The sequence below is a fragment of the Procambarus clarkii genome, chromosome 63, assembly GCF_040958095.1.
Source record: "Procambarus clarkii isolate CNS0578487 chromosome 63, FALCON_Pclarkii_2.0, whole genome shotgun sequence".
In the NCBI taxonomy this organism is placed as follows: domain Eukaryota; kingdom Metazoa; phylum Arthropoda; class Malacostraca; order Decapoda; family Cambaridae; genus Procambarus; species Procambarus clarkii.
This window is the reverse complement of record NC_091212.1, coordinates 3,123,212-3,142,966: the sequence shown is the minus strand read 5'-3', so window position 1 is coordinate 3,142,966 and position 19,755 is coordinate 3,123,212. Positions and strand designations below refer to the sequence as shown.

The following is a 19,755-nucleotide window of genomic DNA, read 5'->3' as shown; positions in this document are numbered from 1 at the left end:
TTTCTCTAATAGCCGAAGAGCTTATTTGAGAAAACAGTATGGCATTGAATCAGCGTGGTAAAACAATTGTATTATTGACACGACGAGTATAATCGACGTAGTTTTTATATATGTTGCCGGTCGAACATATCCTTATGTGACGTTTTATACTTATGTTCTCTAGAACATTCTATTGCGAACACATTGGTTCAAAAATGAAATACGTACATCGAAAACTAATGTCAGAACAGTGACAAGAGTATACACTTTTAAATATGGCCGCTCGATCGCCGATACACTAATTTCATTTGGGGAAATTTATTTTTTCATACGCCGTTTTGCGACAATTATTTATAACTGATATAAATGTTGCAAAAGAAGTTTAGGATTAAGTAACATATTACACATTAAAAAAAATGAATACATTAATACTTAAACAGTTTGTAAATACAGTGATACATTGTGCCAAACATTACACAATATTATTTACTAAGAAGTGTATGACAACTCAAAACGGCATGATTTCAACAGGATTTTTTATAATTGTCAAAAAACTCTGATTTTAATTATCAAGTATTTGTCACAATGAATTTTATATAATTATGAGGCAGTGGAACGACCAAATTGTTCTGTATTATAAATGCATAATGCTAAATTTCTATATACATAACAGTAAAATAATGACCACCTACATTTAAGGATAACTAGGAAATAGTAACTGGAAACTATATTTGAACGAAAATTCAATACCAAATTTCTTTGATGTTTTTCTTAATATAAAGATCAACAGTAACGAATCTTATTCATTATGGACAAATTAACAAAAAAAACATAATTTTCATTGAGGACCATGTATTAGAGCATACTTAGTCACTTACATATTAAAAGTATTGTCTTTTTTGAAACATTGGGGTTGTAAACAAACAGAACGGCCTACCCGAAAAGTCGTAACATAAGAAGTTGTATATGTTTGCTAATTTATTATTTGATAAATGATTATTAATAATTTACGACGACTATAAAGGTTTCCCATTAGTTAAATTACTGTAGTGTGACTAAATGCTACTACAAAACATATATAAATCCTGGGAAAGTCACAATGACCAGCGACATTAAAGCATAAAAGACTAAATAGTAACAGGAAACTGTCGGCGAACGAAAAATTAATTTCCAAATTTATTAGATGTTTTCCTAAATATAACGATCGATGGGCTGGAATTTTCTGAATTATGGCCTAATTAAGGCAAAAATATATGTATTTTTACTTGAAGAACATATATCAGAGCATAGTCAGTGAGTTATAGAATAATAAGAGTGTGGTATTTCATTGTATAACAAGAGATAGTCCATGGAAGCGAAAATAGACGTAGTTTAAGACAAAATAACGTCCAAAAACAGCCGTAGAGTCAAACGGCAACTGTTGACGTTCTTTTTAAGAGGACAGGTTGAACATACCACATAGTTTACACCTCATGTCATTATCATGAACACCTATCCCATATTCCCAGTAATATTTGTACCCAAGCCTGAGCCGCATGTACACAGAGTCACTCCAAGCATTTCTTCTTTTACCATAAGTGAAATGGGTGTTTTGACTCACATACATTTAGTGTTGCATGGTTTGACTACTCTCATACATTATCTCTCTCCTCTCCACTCCCGCCTGTGCCTGAATATTTCTGATTTTGCTTCTTATTTGTCTCATTGTGAATTCACATTCAATGTCAACTTGTGGTTTTGATGTGGCACGTTTGGCCAAGTCATCCGCCACCTCGTTGAGCACTATTCCAACATGAGATGGAATCCACATGAATTTCACACTATAACCTTTCAGCTGTATCTCAGTTATTCTTCTCTTACAGTCCTCAACTATAGACATGAAGACTGGGTTTCGACTGTTTAAGGACTCCAGTGCTCCTCAGCTAACGACAAATACAAAAACATTTTTGTCGTCATGACGTACTTCCTCCAAACACGCCAGAATGGCCTGCAGTTCAGCTTGTGTGGATGATATATAATTACTAAGCCGGAGTTCAATTATCCTGTCCACAGTCCCAAACTCCGTATATTCCCTTATTAGGACACCACACCCTGCCCTGCCATCCTCCGCCACCGACCCGTCGCAATATACATGTAAACTGTTGCCTCTTGGTAACCGAGATATCATGCTTCCATACAAACACCGTAATTGTCCCGGTCCATGATGAATCTTTTTCACCTTGAGGGGTACAATTTCGACGTCTATTTTGTGTACTTTACAGGGAGCAGACATATTACACTGTCGAGAGGGTTTACAGCAGTCAAGTACGTCGTATTCCCTGAGGTCATGAGCTAATCCCCTCGTGTAGCGTGTCTCCCTCAGTTTCCTGGAAGTGTGTACGTCACTCAAGCAGGTCTGAACGCTCTCAAACAGCTTATCCCCCCCTTTTCTCCGCATGAACCGAATAGATACTCTAGTGTTAATGTCACGGACTCTATCACACACACTCTGTAAATTTAATTCCATTCTTATTATTTCAATCATTGCATTTCTTTGACATCCAAGAATAATCCTCATAGCCTCGTTCTGTATCAGCTCTATTTTTTTTAATTCTGCCTTGGCCTGTGTAAGACAATACGGGTGCTGCGTAGTCTATCAGGGACCGAACAGTACTTATGTATAACATCCGCAAGATAGGTACCCCAACACCTTTACCAGAAAAAGCCAGTGCTTTCAGAGGATGCAGACGGGCTTTACATAAGGTGCTGATATGATTTATTTCAGCATTTTTACTCTCACACGTGTATCCAACATACATGCCCAGATACTTGTACTTCTGAACACGGCTCAGTTCCACACCATTTAGAGTAAGTGTTATATTTCTTCGTTTCCTATACTCGTATTTGGTTTTATCTGCATTTATAACTAAGCCTAACTTGTGACAGGTTGTACCAAGTATGTTAAGAGCAGTTGGAATTTTGTTGCCAGAAGTGCCTTGTATAAGAATGTCATCAGCATATATGATCGTCGTGACCCCTGGAGGATACATCTCTGATGCTAATCTGTTCATTAATACATTGAATAAGGTGGGACTTAATACTCCCCCTTGGGGGGTACCTAACTGAAACATCCGTTCCTTAGACATGTATTCCTGGTAATACACCTGACCTTTTCTGCCTTGTAGATAATCCCTTATCCAGTGTAGCAATCTCCCTGTTATTCCCAGATTGGCTAATTCGTATAAGATTACTTCCCCATTGGCTTTATCAAATGCTCCTTGTAGATCAACAAAAACTCTACAATTGTCATCCACATTAGACAAACACTTTAAGAGACAATCCGCAGTACTTTTGCCTTTGATAAAACCAAAGAGATTACTGGACATGTTATCACCTACAAGGTTGAGTAGCCTATTTAACAAAATTCTTTCCATCATTTTACAAAAGCAGGATATTAAGGAGACAGGTCTGTAGCCTCCGTTTGACTTAGGGATAGGAATGATGACAGCCTCTTTCTATTTTCTTGGTAACTTTCCCTCTCTATAACTCATATTAAACAAATCAAGTAAGGGACTAGGTTTCATACCGGCTAAATAATTAAGAATGTCATACGTTACTCCATCTTTTCCCGGAGCAGTAGAGCTGCCACTTTTTATAGCATCCAGTAGCTCATCGTGAGTTATCTCAGTGCATGTTATAGATCTTGTATTTAAGGCACATAAAGTTACTCCATTTCTAATATTTTCCCATGACTCAATGGTGACTCTCGTGTCTGCAGGTAAGGACTCCATACCAGCAGCACTAGCCCATTTATCTACTAACTCATTAGCAACTTTCCCTGGGTCTGAGTGAGCAATGAATTTGGTCTTACAACCCCTGATTTTGTTTACTGCTCTCCATATGTCTTTAAGGTTCTTAGTATTACCAATGGACTGAGCAAAGTCTTGCCAGTATCTGTCCCGCAAGTTTCCTAGAGGTTTATATATGTGTGTCACCGGTGGGTAGGTGTGGTGGAGGTGTGCATGGTTCCAGGGTTGGGACTGTGAGCCATAGGGTATCCGGGACCTAGATTCAGGAAGCTCCATGTATTTCTTCGTAAGTAGGTTTGCTACGAAGGTTCCTAAGTGTGCCCTAAGAAGATGCTTAGGTGCAATTAAAATACGTCCACTTAGGAAGAAATTTGTTGGTTCACCTGCGTGCCGATAGAGGTCACTACTGTGTTTCATTTGTCCAATCAGAGAGCAGCAACATTCTTCATATTGAAGATTTAGTGCTGGCTTATCGGAGCTCTACTGCTTCCTATTTACGTCGATTTTTCTTATAAAATTAGTATATTTCGAAGTAAAACTGTTTTTTTCAACTTCTACAGCCAACACGGACATTGTAGTAAACAAATATGTTACATTTGTTGTTTACCTACGTAATTGTAAGAGATACTGTGTAGCTGTCCTTGTTGCTCGGAAGATGCGCTGACAATTATTGTATATATTTACTGAATTTACCCAAGTGCCACTAACTATCTAGTGGCCTCGAAGAGGACAGAAAGCCGGCGGCTTGTTAAAGGGCCCACCAATTGTCTTAATGATATTTTTTAGCTGGAATTGGGCATTTACGGCTTCAGCGGGTAGGCGGTTCTATGGGTTTATAGCCCTCTTGGTGGAAAAAAAAAATCTGTTTTCAGTCCTACTTGAGAGAACATACTCTCCAACACTATATCTGTGATTGCCCTGTTATCAGTGACTTCATACCAAATGGTATGAGGTATTTTGAGCTCTGTAATTATTTCATACACTCAGGAATATTGGAAGATATTCTTGTGCTGCACCCAGATTTTGCCAGTGGAGGCTAATAGATCAGCATTAAGTATTTTGTTCTCTCCTGATTACATGTATAACTGGCCATCCTGTGAGGTGAGGATGTTGGATGAGCTTGTAGCTGGTTTTTGATCTACACTGTGTGGTCCTTTATACAGAGTAGGGAAGCAGCACATTGCTGTGTATACCTAAACATGTTAAAAAATACATTGCTTGAGAGGAGTCTTGTAGAAACTGGTAAGAGTAATTATAATATAATGTTTCCATGATTCAGTGCTTACCTCTTGTGAAAATCGCAAAGAATTGTTTAGTCAGAGTTGATTTGTTTTTTGTATTGAGGCTGGTATTTTCTAAATTGATTCCATGTATGTCTAACCATCCTGTGAGATGGGAGTATTAGATAAACTTATAGCTAGTTTTTTATCTACACTGTGTAATATTCTATATAGAATAGGGTAGCAGCACATTGCTGTGTATACCTAATCTTCTTAATAAAAAAAAAATCAGTAATAAAGACTTTAAATTATAGTTTGTATTATTACAAATACAGTACTGTACTGTATTATCCTTATTAAATCATGTTGACCATGGATCATTAAGATCTCATGTTGATATGTAATAGTCATATTTCTATTGAACTGCTAATCTATGCTAATCATTCATTAAATTGTGCATTATGTCTCAATTTTTCACTTCCTTGGATATATTGTACAGTACAAAAAGATAGGATAAAAATAAACCAGTAATATTTCTTTCATTATATTTTTTATTTAAATAACTGCATCAATATTTTTACAGTTGACAGGATTTGTTTTAGCATACAGGTGCATTATTTGTTAAAAAAAAAATTGGTTTATTGGTACACACCATGGTGCTACATAGCCTTCCCAGCTTGGTGCCTTCTTTTAATACTTACTGATTAAAAAATAAATAATAAATACATTTTATTCAGGAAAAGTACATACAGTTGATTTACAAACATAATGTTGGATTTATAGACAGAGCTAGTACATACAATTCCTAAAGCCACTAATACTCATAGCATTTCGGGCAAGGTGTGGGGGAGAAAACACTTAGACTAAAACTTAATAGTAATCGGTATTAGGTATAAACTGTGTTGAAAGAAGGAATAAAAAATACAAAAAGGGGGGTTAACATAGCATAAATCAGCAATTGCACATGTTAGTGAACAGCGTTGTTTAAAAAATAGCAAGGCATGGGTTGACATTTAGGGGGTAAGTTAGGTTACATGGAGTTAATTAGGCAGTACTTGGTTAAACTCTTAAACTGGTTGAGAGAGGTACAGCCTTTGACATGATTCGGGAGGTCATTCCATATTCTGGGTCCCTTGATTTGTAGAGCACTTCTAGTTTGGTTACACACAGCCAAATTGTGTAACAGGAAGAGGTCTTGGACACAAATTTGTTCCATGCTAAATGTAGAGGAATCAGCTGAGTATTCCTCAAATAAAATAAGTTGCCTCAGCTTATAAGGTAAATAAAATAAGCGTTTCTCAAATAAGTAGCTGCCTCACCTCACTGCCTTACTGCTACATAGCCTTCCCGGCATGGTGCCTTCTTTTGATAATTACTTGTTCCACACCAAAGTTGTATAGCAGGAAGAGGTCTTGGACCCCCACTTCCCTCTCTCTTTTTTAATAGTCTATATAGTCATAATTATAGCTTTAAGAATTCAATGAATAAAGTTTTTGACATTTTTACCCTTCTCCTTACCTAACATCATTTGTGCAGCATATTTTTATTTTGTCTCACCCAGATTTAATTTCAAAATAAAACCAAACTAAATAAATTAGAAATGGGTATGTATAGCTAAGGTACACTCTTACTACTAGGTGAACAGGGGCATTTGGTAATAGTAAATGATCCCATCAGGCAGGGCTCATCACCTTCTCTCATATTTGATGTTCACCAGTGTTTATTTACTTAATAACTACGGGTATAATATCTTGCTATTATAAAACTAATTCTACTATCATAAAAGACATATTTACTTTTAAGTTTCAAGCAGAAAATGCATATATAACTAACACGAAGGACTCCTCTTCACTAGATTCAATTTTTATAATCTTTTGTTCATGTTCCAAAATCTTAAAATCGATCCCAGTGTTATGTAGTAGAGAAAAATTGAGTTATATCCAGTTTACGTAAAGCTATGAGTGGTCGAAACCATACTTAAATCCCGGATAAACTTACGAAGGTTTTTCCATTTAGTGTAGCTACCTGAATACCGACGTAGCCCCCACGAAGGCGCTAAGAAGGAAAACATTCGTAGCTAAGAAGAAAAACCTTCGTAAGTACCTTCCTGAATCTGGCCCCAGAGCCCGCTTGGGAGCTTTATTAACTAAGTTACAAACTACAGAATGACCTTGAGTTGTAAGGAGTACAAATTATGTCATATATTATCGTGTGCCTTATATATATATAAATATATATATATATATATATATATATATATATATATATATATATATATATATATATATATATATATATATATATATATATATATATATATATATATATATATATATATATATATATATATATATATATATATATATATATATATATATATTATTAAATATGACCGAAAAAGTAAGATTAATAATTCTAACACGAATTTTCTCAATCTTTCGTACATTACGCTTCACTGTTGGAGGTAAATCAAAAATTAATTCTCCAAAATTCATTTTTATTTCTAGTCTGACGTGACACGGGCGCGTTTCGTAAAACTTATTACATTTTCAAAGACTTTAGTTCACAAATACACAACTGAATAGAACTTACGTATCTCCGATTTTATATCTACAATTGAGTGAGGTGGGAGGGGTGATGTGGCATTAACACAAGACAGAACAAGAGGGGATATTAATAGGGTATTAAAAGTATCAACACAAGACAGAACACAAACAATGGGTATTGAATAGAAGTGTTTGTAGAAAGCCTATTGGTCCATATTTCTTGATGCTTCTATATTGGAGCGGAGTCTTGAGGTGGGTAGAATATAGTTGTGCAATAATTGGCTGTTGATTGCTGGTGTTGACTTCTTGATGTGTAGTGCCTCGCAAACGTCAAGCCGCCTGCTATCGCTGTATCTATCGATGATTTCTGTGTTGTTTACTAGGATTTCTCTGGCGATGGTTTGGTTGTGGGAAGAGATTATATGTTCCTTAATGGAGCCCTGTTGCTTATGCATCGTTAAACGCCTAGAAAGAGATGTTGTTGTCTTGCCTATATACTGGGTTTTTTGGAGCTTACAGTCCCCAAGTGGGCATTTGAAGGCATAGACAACGTTAGTCTCTTTTAAAGCGTTCTGTTTTGTGTCTGGAGAGTTTCTCATGAGTAGGCTGGCCGTTTTTCTGGTTTTATAGTAAATCGTCAGTTGTATCCTCTGATTTTTGTCTGTAGGGATAACGTTTCTATTAACAATATCTTTCAGGACCCTTTCCTCCGTTTTATGAGCTGTGGAAAAGAAGTTCCTGTAAAATAGTCTAATAGGGGGTATAGGTGTTGTGTTAGTTGTCTCTTCAGAGGTTGCATGGCTTTTCACTTTCCTTCTTATGATGTCTTCGACGAAACCATTGGAGAAGCCGTTATTGACTAGGACCTGCCTTACCCTACAGAGTTCTTCGTCGACTTGCTTCCATTCTGAGCTGTGGCTGAGAGCACGGTCGACATATGCGTTAACAACACTCCTCTTGTACCTGTCAGGGCAGTCGCTATTGGCATTTAGGCACATTCCTATGTTTGTTTCCTTAGTGTAGACTTAGTCGACATGAACTTGAAACCGGCCATATACTGCAGGTATGTTGACGACATTTTTACACAGCTACCTGATGTCAGACATCTGCAGGAGCTGAAGGAGGCATTTGAGCAGAGTTCCGTGCTGCGTTTCACTTACGTGATGGAAAAGGATGGGAAGCTGCCCTTTCTAGATGTAACAGTCATGGAAGAGGGCGGAGGTTTCCACACTGCAGTCTACACTAAGGAAACAAACATAGGAATGTGCCTAAATGCCAATAGCGACTGCCCTGACAGGTACAAGAGGAGTGTTGTTAACGCATATGTCGACCGTGCTCTCAGCCACAGCTCAGAATGGAAGCAAGTCGACGAAGAACTCTGTAGGGTAAGGCAGGTCCTAGTCAATAACGGCTTCTCCAATGGTTTCGTCGAAGACATCATAAGAAGGAAAGTGAAAAGCCATGCAACCTCTGAAGAGACAACTAACACAACACCTATACCCCCTATTAGACTATTTTACAGGAACTTCTTTTCCACAGCTCATAAAACGGAGGAAAGGGTCCTGAAAGATATTGTTAATAGAAACGTTATCCCTACAGACAAAAATCAGAGGATACAACTGACGATTTACTATAAAACCAGAAAAACGGCCAGCCTACTCATGAGAAACTCTCCAGACACAAAACAGAACGCTTTAAAAGAGACTAACGTTGTCTATGCCTTCAAATGCCCACTTGGGGACTGTAAGCTCCAAAAAACCCAGTATATAGGCAAGACAACAACATCTCTTTCTAGGCGTTTAACGATGCATAAGCAACAGGGCTCCATTAAGGAACATATAATCTCTTCCCACAACCAAACCATCGCCAGAGAAATCCTAGTAAACAACACAGAAATCATCGATAGATACAGCGATAGCAGGCGGCTTGACGTTTGCGAGGCACTACACATCAAGAAGTCAACACCAGCAATCAACAGCCAATTTTTGCACAACTATATTCTACCCACCTCAAGACTCCGCTCCAATATAGAAGCATCAAGAAATATGGACCAATAGGCTTTATACAAACACTTCTATTCAATACCCATTGTTTGTGTTCTGTCTTGTGTTGATACTTTTAATACCCTATTAATATCCCCTCTTGTTCTGTCTTGTGTTAATGCCACATCACCCCTCCCACCTCACTCAAATGTAGATATAAAATCGGAGATACGTAAGTTCTATTCAGTTGTGTATTTGTGAACTAAAGTCTTTGAAAATGTAATAAGTTTTACGAAACGCGCCCGTGTCGCGTCAGACTAGAAATAAAAATGAATTTTGGAGAATTAATTTTTGATTTACCTCCAACAGTGAAGCGTAATGTACGAAAGATTGAGAAAATTCGTGTTAGAATTATTAATCTTACTTTTTCGGTCATATTTAATAATATATGTCTACAGGAAAGACTGCTACCAAAATATACTAATATATATATATATATATATATATATATATATATATATATATATATATATATATATATATATATATATATATATATATATATATATATATATATATATATATATATATATATATATATATATATATATATATATATATATATATATATATATATATATATATATATATATATATATATGAAACTGAATAGAGCTTACACATCTTCGAGTTTATATCTACATTTGGGTGAGGTGGATGAGGTGAAAACAAACTTTCAACAATGGGTATTGAATGGGTATTAAATTCAAACACAAGACAGAACAGGAAACAATGGATTTTGAATGGGTATTAAATTCAAACCCAAGACAGAACACGAAACAATGGGTATTGAATGGAAGTAATTGTAGAAAGCCTATTGGTCCATATTTCTTTATGCTTCTATATTGGAGCAGAGTCTTGAAGTGGGTAGAATATAGTTGTGCATTAATTGGCTGTTGATTGCTGGTTTTGACTTCTTGATGTATATATATATATATAAATATATATATATATATATATATATATATGCGAACAAGCCTGAATGGTCCCCAGGACTATATGCGAATGAAAACTCACACCCCAGAAGTGACTCGAACCCATACTCCCAGAAGCAACACAACTGGTAACTACAGGGCGCCTTAATCCGCTTGACCATCACGGCCGTCAAAAGGAAGTGATAGCCGAGGCTATTTGAGCCACTTCCCCGACGGCAACTTTGGTGAAATGCTATGCCCAAGATTACCATCCGAGTTGCCGTCGGGGAAGTGGCTCAAATAGCCTCGGCTATCACTTCCTTTTGACGGCCGTGATGGTCAAGCGGATTAAGGCGCCCTGTAGTTACCAGTTGTGTTGCTTCTGGGAGTATGGGTTCGAGTCACTTCTGGGGTGTGAGTTTTCATTCATATATATATATATATATATATATATATATATATATATATATATATATATATATATATATATATATATATATATATATATATATATTTATATATATATATGTATATATATATATATATATATATATATATATATATATATTTATTTATATATATATATATATATATATATATATATATATATATATATATATATATATATATATATATATATATATATATATATATATATATATATATATATATATATGTGGTAGCTTCGGCTACCACTTCCTTTTGTCCGGCTGTGATGGTCAAGCGGATTAAGGCGCCCTGTAGTTATCAGTTGCGTTGCTCCTGGGAGTATGGGTTCGAGTCACTTCTGGGGTGTGAGTTTTCAGTCGCATATAGTCCTGGGGACCATTCCGGCTTGTTCGCATTTGTGTTCCTCACGTGTGCCCGAAAGAATGAGGTGATTTGGAGAAATGCTATGCCCAAGATTACCATCCGAGTTGCCGGCGGGGAAGTGGTTCAAATAGCTTCGGCTACCACTTCCTTTTGTCCGGCCGTGATGGTCAAGCGGATTAAGGCGCCCTGTAGTTACCAGTTGCTTTGCTCCTGGGAGTATGGGTTCGAGTTACTTCTGGGGTGTGAGTTTTCAGTCGCATATAGTCCTGGGGACCATTCAGGCTTGTTCGCTTTTGTGTTCCTCACGTGTGCCCCAAAGAATGAGGTGATTTGGTGAAATGCTATGCCCAAGATTACCATACGAGTTGCCGGCGGGGAAGTGGTTCAAATAGCTTCGGCTACCACTTCCTCTTGTCCGGCCATGATGGACAAGCGGATTAAGGCACCCTGTAGTTACCAGTTGCGTTGCTCCTGGGAGTATGGGTTCGAGTCACTTCTGGGGTGTGAGTTTTCAGTCGCATATAGTCCTGGGGACCATTCAGGCTTGTTCGCATATATATATATAAATATATATATATATATATATATATATATATATATATATATATATATATATATATATATATATATACATATATATATATATTTATATATATATATATATACATCAAGAAGTCAAAACCAGCAATCAACAGCCAATTAATGCACAACTATATTCTACCCACTTCAAGACTCCGCTCCAATATAGAAGCATAAAGAAATATGGACCAATAGGCCATCTACAATTACTTCCATTCAATACCCATTGTTTCGTGTTCTGTCTTGGGTTTGAATTTAATACCCATTCAATACCAATTTTTTCCTGTTCTGTCTTGTGTTTGAATTTAATACCCATTGTTGAAAGTTTGTTTTCACCTCATCCACCTCACCCAAATGTAGATATAAACTCGAAGATGTGTAAGCTCTATTCAGTTTCATATATATATATATATATATATATATATATATATATATATATATATATATATATATATATATATATTATTAAATATGACCGAAAAAGTAAGATTAATAATTCTAACACGAATTTTCTCGATCTTTCGTACATTTCTTTTCACTGTTGGTGGTAATTCAAAAATCAATTCTCCAAAATTCATTTTTATTTCTAGTCTGACGCGACACTTGAGCACGTTTCGTAAAACTTATTACATTTTCAAAGACTTTAGTTTACACATCCACAACTGAATAGAACTTACACATCTCCGATTTGTTTATATCTACATTTGAGTGAGGTGGATGGGGTGAGGTGGCATTAATAGGGTATTAATTTCATCAACACAAGACAGAAGACGAAACAATGGGTATTGAATGGAAGTGATTGTAGAAAGCCTATTGGTCCATATTTCTTGATGCTTCTATATTGGAGCGGAGTCTTGAGGTGGGTAGAATATAGTTGTGCATTAATTGGCTGTTGATTGCTGGTGTTGACGTTTTAATGTGTAGTGCCTCGCAAACGTCAAGCCGCCTGCTATTGCTGTATCTATCGATGATTTCTGTGTTGTTTACTAGGATTTCTCTGGCGATGGTTTGGTTGTGGGAAGAGATTATATGTTCCTTAATGGAGCCCTGTTGCTTATGCATCGTTAAACGCCTAGAAAGAGATGTTGTTGTCTTGCCTATATACTGGGTTTTTTGGAGCTTACAGTCCCCAAGAGGGCATTTGAAGGCATAGACCACGTTGGTCTCTTTTAAAGCGTTCTGCTTTGTGTCTGGAGAGTTTCTCATGAGTAGGCTGGCCGTTTTTCTGGTTTTATAGTAAATCGTCAGTTGTATCCTCTGATTTTTGTCTGTAGGGATAACGTTTCTAGTAACAATATCTTTCAGGACCCTTTCCTCCGTTTTATGAGCTGTGGAAAAGAAGTTCCTGTAAAATAGTCTAATAGGGGGTATAGGTGTTGTGTTTGTTGTCTCTTCAGAGGTTGCATGGCGTTTCACTTTCCTTCTTATGATGTCTTCGACGAAACCACTAGAGAAGCCGTTGTTGACTAGGACCTGCCTTACCCTACAGAGTTCTTCGTCGACTTGCTTCCATTCTGAGCTGTGGCTGAGAGCACGGTCGACATATGCGTTAACAACACTCCTCTTGTACCTGTCTGGGCAGTCGCTGTTGGCATTTAGGCACATTCCTATGTTTGTTTCCTTAGTGTAGACTGCAGTGTGGAAACCTCTGCTCTTTTCCATGACTGTTACATCTAGAAAGGGCAGCTTCCCATCCTTTTCCATCTCGTAAGTGAAACGCAGCACGGAACTCTGCTCAAACGCCTCCTTCAGCTCCTGCAGATGTCTGACATCAGGTACCTGTGTAAAAATGTCAACATACCTGCAGTATATGGCCGGTTTCAAGTTCATGTCGACTAAGACTTTTTGCTCGATGGTACCCATGTAGAAGTTTGCAAACAGGACACCTAGGGGAGAACCCATTGCGACCCCATCTACTTGCTTATACATGTGCCCATCCGAGCTCAAGAAGGGTGCCTCTTTAGTACAAGCTTGGAGTAGTTTCCTTAGAATATTTTCTGGTATGTCAAGAGGAGTACAGGCTGGATCACGATACACTCTGCCGGCTATCATCCCGATTGTCTCGTCCACAGGTATGTTGGTGAACAGTGATTCTATGTCCAACGAGGCTCTTATCCCTGTGGCCCGTGTGCCCCGCAGTAATTCAACAAATTCCTTTGGAGACTTCAGGCTGAAGGCGCAAGGGACATAAGGAGTCAGCAGGCCGTTGATTCGCTTCGCCAGTCTGTACGTGGGTGTGGATATCTGGCTAATGATTGGCCGAAATGGGTTTCCAGGCTTGTGTGTCTTGACATTTCCATACGCATTTACAGGTTTATATTCCCCAATAATCTTTGGCAGGTGGAGTCCGGATTTCTTGGCGTTCACAGTTTCGATTAGTTTGTTGATCTTTGCTTTTAATTCGGCTGTAGTGTCCTTCGTTACCCTTTGGAATTTAGTTTGGTCAGAGAGTATGAGGTTCATTTTCGCCAGATATTCGTCTTTTTTAAAAATGACGTATATTGGCGACTTGTCGCCTCTCCTGACAACTATCTTCTTGTTCTCACGAAGGCTTTTAGCTGCCGCTTTGAGATCTGGGACAGTATGGTGCTTCTGTAATTGCCTCGATTCTTTTTCTCCATTCTTTGTTGTTAACGCATATGTCGACCGTGCTCTCAGCCACAGCTCAGAATGGAAGCAAGTCGACGAAGAACTCTGTAGGGTAAGGCAGGTCCTAGTCAACAACGGCTTCTCCAATGGTTTCGTCGAAGACATCATAAGAAGGAAAGTGAAACGCCATGCAACCTCTGAAGAGACAACTAACACAACACCTATACCCTCTATTAGACTATTTTACAGGAACTTCTTTTCCACAGCTCATAAAACGGAGGAAAGGGTCCTGAAAGATATTGTTACTAGAAACGTTATCCCTACAGACAAAAATCAGAGGATACAACTGACGATTTACTATAAAACCAGAAAAACGGCCAGCCTACTCATGAGAAACTCTCCAGACACAAAGCAGAACGCTTTAAAAGAGACCAACGTCGTCTATGCCTTCAAATGCCCTCTTGTGGACTGTAAGCTCCAAAAAAACCAGTATATAGGCAAGACAACAACATCTCTTTCTAGGCGTTTAACGATGCATAAGCAACAGGGCTCCATTAAGGAACATATAATCTCTTCCCACAACCAAACCATCGCCACAGAAATCCTAGTAAAAAACAAAGAAATCATCAATAGATACAGCGATAGCAGGCGGCTTGACGTTTGCGAGGCACTACACATTAAAAAGTCAACACCACCAATCAACAGCCAATTAATGCACAACTATGTTCTATCCACCTCAAGACTACGCTCCAATATAGAAGCATCAAGAAGTATGGACCAATAGGCTTTCTACAATCACTTCCATTCAATACCCATTGTTTCGTGTTCTGTCTTGTGTTGATGAAATTAATACCCTATTAATGCCACCTCACCCCATCCACCTCACTCAAATGTAGATATAAACAAATCGGAGATGTGTAAGTTCTATTCAGTTGTGTATGTGTAAACTAAAGTCTTTGAAAATGTAATAAGTTTTACGAAACGTGCTCAAGTGTCGCGTCAGACTAGAATTAAAAATGAATTTTGGAGAATTGATTTTTGAATTACCACCAACAGTGAAAAGAAATGTACGAAAGATCGAGAAAATTCGTGTTAGAATTATTAATCTTACTTTTTCAGTCATATTTAATAATATATGTCTACAGGAAAGACTGCTACCAAAATATACTAATATATATATATATATATATATATATATATATATATATATATATATATATATATATATATGTCGTACCTAGTAGCCAGAACGCACTTCTCAGCCTACTATGCAAGGCCCAATTTGCCTAATAAGCCAAATTTTCATGAATTAATTGTTTTTCGACTACCTAACCTACCTAACCTAACCTAACCTAACTTTTTCGGCTACCTAACCTAACCTAACCTATAAAGATAGGTTAGGTTAGGTTAGGTAGGGTTGGTTAGGTTCGGTCATATATCTACGTTAATTTTAACTCCAATAAAAAAAAATTGACCTCATACATAATGAAATGGGTAGCTTTATCATTTCATAAGAAAAAAATAAGAAAAAATATATTATTTCAGGAAAACTTGGCTTATTAGGCAAATCGGGCCTTGAATAGTTGGCCGAGAAGTGCGTTCTGGCTACTAGGTACGACATATATATATATATATATATATATATATATATATATATATATATATATATATATATATATATATATACATATATATATATATACATATATATATATACATATATATATATATATATATATATATATATATATATATATATATATATATACATATATATATATATATATATATATATATATATATATATATATATATATATATATATATATATATATATATATATATATATATATATATGTTGTACCTAGTAGCCAGAACGCACTTCTCAGCCTACTATGCAAGGCCCGATTTGCCTAATAAGCCAAGTTTTCATGAATTAATTGTTTTTCGACTACCTAACCTACCTAACCTAACCTAACCTAACTTTTTCGGCTACCTAACCAAACCTAACCTATAAAGATAGGTTAGGTTAGGTTAGGTAGGGTTGGTTAGGTTCGGTCATATATCTACGTTAATTTTAACTCCAATAAAAAAAAATTGACCTCATACATAATGAAATGGGTAGCTTTATCATTTCATAAGAAAAAAATTAGAAAAAATATATTAATTCAGGAAAACTTGGTTTATTAGGCAAATCGGGCCTTGCATAGTAGGGCAAAAAGTGAGTTCTGGCTACTAGGTACGACATATATATATATATATATATATATATATATATATATATATATATATATATATATATATATATATATATATATATATATATATACATATACATATATATATATATATATATATATATATATATATATATATATATATATATATATATATGTCGTACCTAATAGCCAGAACGCACTTCGCAGCCTACTATTCAAGGCCCGATTTGCCTAATAAGCCAAGTTTTCATGAATTAATGTTTTTTCGTCTACCTAACCTACCTAACCTAACCTAACCTCGCTTTTTTTGGCTACCTAACCTAACCTTACCTATAAATATAGGTTAGGTTAGGTTAGGTAGGGTTGGTTAGGTTCGGTCATATATCTACGTTAATTTTAACTCCAATAAAAAAACATTGACCTCATACATAGAGAAAAGGGTTGCTTTATCATTTCATAAGAAAAAAATTATAGTAAATATATTAATTCAGGAAAACTTGGCTTATTAGGCAAATCGGGCCTTGAATAGTAGGCTGAAAAGTGAGTTCTGGCTACTAGGTACGACGTATATATATATATATATTGTGACGATAATCTCCTTCAAGAGATTGAGCCTGTTCTTCCCTCCTAAGTTCATCGCTATACATCCCTATACAACTAATATGGAAGAAATATCCAACAAGTACAACTCCAAGGTTTGCCAGAGAGCAAACGTATTCAGCACCAGGAACACCTGCTCCCCCCGCCACTCGAACCACCAAACTACCTGTCCGTCCCCTGCTCATCGCTGATTGGCTGCGTGTCCAGTTGCACCCGCCCTCCACCCGCCTCACTACCTGATGTCTGGGGCCACCACGACCTCAGACCTCAGAATATCCAGTGCTTTCAACATGTTAACACGTCTCGTTGGTAGACTAAGCTCTGGCTTACGTGTACTAAGAGAGGTGGCAGCTTAAAGCCAATATTAGTGCACCTATCTGAGTGTATATTGCTCACTGGTTATTACTCACTTGTCTTAACGTAACTTTTCATTTTGTCATTTGATTATTCTTATTATTTTGATTGATTGATTTTATGTTCCAATTTGTATGTCCATTTTATTCATGTTTTGCTTTTCTAACGTAATTAAAATCTCATTGTTAAATTTACTTGTGTTTTGTGTGTCTTCCCATTACCTTACCACAGACGAAGTTCCAGATTTTCTCTTTTTGTTTCTATATGTGACGAGGCCATACCCCTAGCTTTTGAAACAGCCGAACACCAACGCGTTACCGTCACATATTAAGTGGGGGCCTGTCCTAGGAGCTTCACTCAGGTACTGGTGCCAAGTAGTAATTAATGGTAAGCGTATTTAACTTTGGTAACGTAGCTTTTACTATTTTTCATATTCAATTTCATTTTATATGGTGCGGAGTGTATTGTGCATTACGAGAGTAGCATATGGTGAAGGTGAGACAACTTTTGATTACGTGGTGACTGTAGGCCGCAGTCATACTCTTAATTGGTCATCTCTCCCTCCGTGTTATTACTCGTGTTTACCATCTTTTGTCCCTTGGATATTTCTCATATTTTTGACAGATCATCATATTGGTACCCTGGTACTGTGGTCTGCCCCGGGTCAAGTGCACCTAATCTTCTGCAATCTGACTGTAGGAGGACAAAGAGGGCCATAGTTCCTCTAGCTCGAACTTTAGTTGCTGAATTGGGACCTCAGCAGCAGTTCTCGTCACCAGTTGACACCTCGCACCCCTACACGTCAGTCAGAGATGATGATACATACAACGGTAGGGAATTAGCTTACTTTTTCAGAGCACAAAAGTTCGCTAATTCTGTAAGTATCATATTAATTTCAGTAGGAAAAACTTGCGTATGTCCTATAGAGACTCAGCAAGGTATGCCTACATCCTTGGACTACCAATTTTACTTTTGAGGCAATTAACTGTTTCATTTGTTTTCGAAACTCTGTTTCATTTGTTTAGTAGGATTTTCTTGCCCTTATCCTCTTACATGAGTACCGGGTACAAGATTTCCTGCGCCTTTGATTTAAATTAATCATTTAACATCTTGTACTTAACTTTAATTGTTAAAGATCCCACAGGATAGGTACCAGTTGCCACGTTGTCCTGTTTCTGACATTCACTATATAACGGTATATTCATTGTACATTTATTTGCTAATTTCACCAAGTTTCGTCTCCAAGCTTTCCGTGCAGATCCAGCAGGTGAAATAGGGACTTTAAGTCATGCCAAGAGAGCTGAATTACAAACTCTTGCACATGAGTATCAACTAACAGTTCCCTACCAAGCCAACAAGAGTGAAATACACAACCTGTTACTGGATCATTTCTTAGAGCAAGGTAAGATAGACTCTGAAACTCATGAAACTTACTATATTGCAGATAAAACTGATTTGGCAACGATGAAACTCAAAATAGAGCTGGCCAAGATTGAACGCGAACAGCAAAGAGAAGCAGCTGCCATGCAAAGAGAAGCCCTCGAACAACAAGAACGAGCAGCTGCCATACGAAGGGAAGATCACGAACGAGAAATCGCCCTCAAGGAACGTGAAACTGCCTTGAGGAGAGAAGAACAAGAACGTGAAACTGCCTTGAGGAGAGAAGAACAAGAACGTGAAACTGCCTTGAGGAGAGAAGAACAAGAACGTGAGATTGCCTTACTCCGTGAACGTGAACGAGTACAGCTTGAAACAAAACAACGCGAGTTGGAGATGCAACGCGAACATGACAAGCAACAAGCGACTCTGGCTCTAGAGTGTCGTCAACGAGAAATCGCGTTGGAAACTTCACACCTCGGTCAACGCCAGCAAGCTACTGCCAATCTTCCCGTCAGTTTTAATATATCACATGCAAGTAAGTTAATGCCATCCTTTGTAGAAGCAGAAGTTGATGTGCTTTTCACCACCTTTGAAACCCTTGCTAATCAACTCAGTTGGCCTGTCGACCAATGGGCCACACTTCTCAGAGTCCATCTTACAGGTAGAGCTGCAGTCACACTCAGTACTTTGGCGTCTGAGAATGACTACCAGACTCTGAAACAAGCAGTGTTG

The 19,755-nt window shown here is 37.2% G+C and overlaps 1 protein-coding gene across 1 annotated transcript in view; it reads right to left on the bottom strand.

The window, feature by feature from the left end:
* Positions 1 to 19,755, bottom strand: part of LOC123748311 (uncharacterized) — a 314,236-nt gene that overhangs the window by 143,950 nt on the left and 150,531 nt on the right. The gene's annotated exons all lie outside the window — the stretch shown is intronic.